We start from the raw sequence: 446 nt of genomic DNA on the forward strand, positions 1-446 counted from the left end.
GCCACCATAACCACTACAATTGCTACTTCAACAGATTTTTAATTAATCTCTCCACCCAACTCCTTCTTGCGCCCCACCCGCAACCCTCGTACAAAATGGATGTCATATGTGTTTGAAGTTCCTGAAATCTAGGACATCATTCTCGGTTTATAGGTTCACACTCAGGGCCACCATACAATTATTAAGGACGCAATTTCCTGACATTCTTTTTTATTTCAAACACAGGGCTACCGTACACTGATGGGGACATCCTACGCCGTTTCGGGCGCTTTTTAGGTTCACACAAAGGAGTTACAACATATTTATGGAGCACATCTTATGCGAAGCATCCTTGGCGGGATTCGAACCCTGGGTTTACCGTATTTTCCGGTATACATGTCGATGTAGTATTTTTCTTTTATTGCCCACAAGGGGCTAAACATAGAGGGGACAAACAAGGGATTAAG

Source organism: Octopus bimaculoides, chromosome 25, assembly GCF_046866305.1.
Source record: "Octopus bimaculoides isolate indiv1 chromosome 25, ASM4686630v1, whole genome shotgun sequence".
Taxonomy (NCBI): Eukaryota; Metazoa; Mollusca; class Cephalopoda; order Octopoda; family Octopodidae; genus Octopus; species Octopus bimaculoides.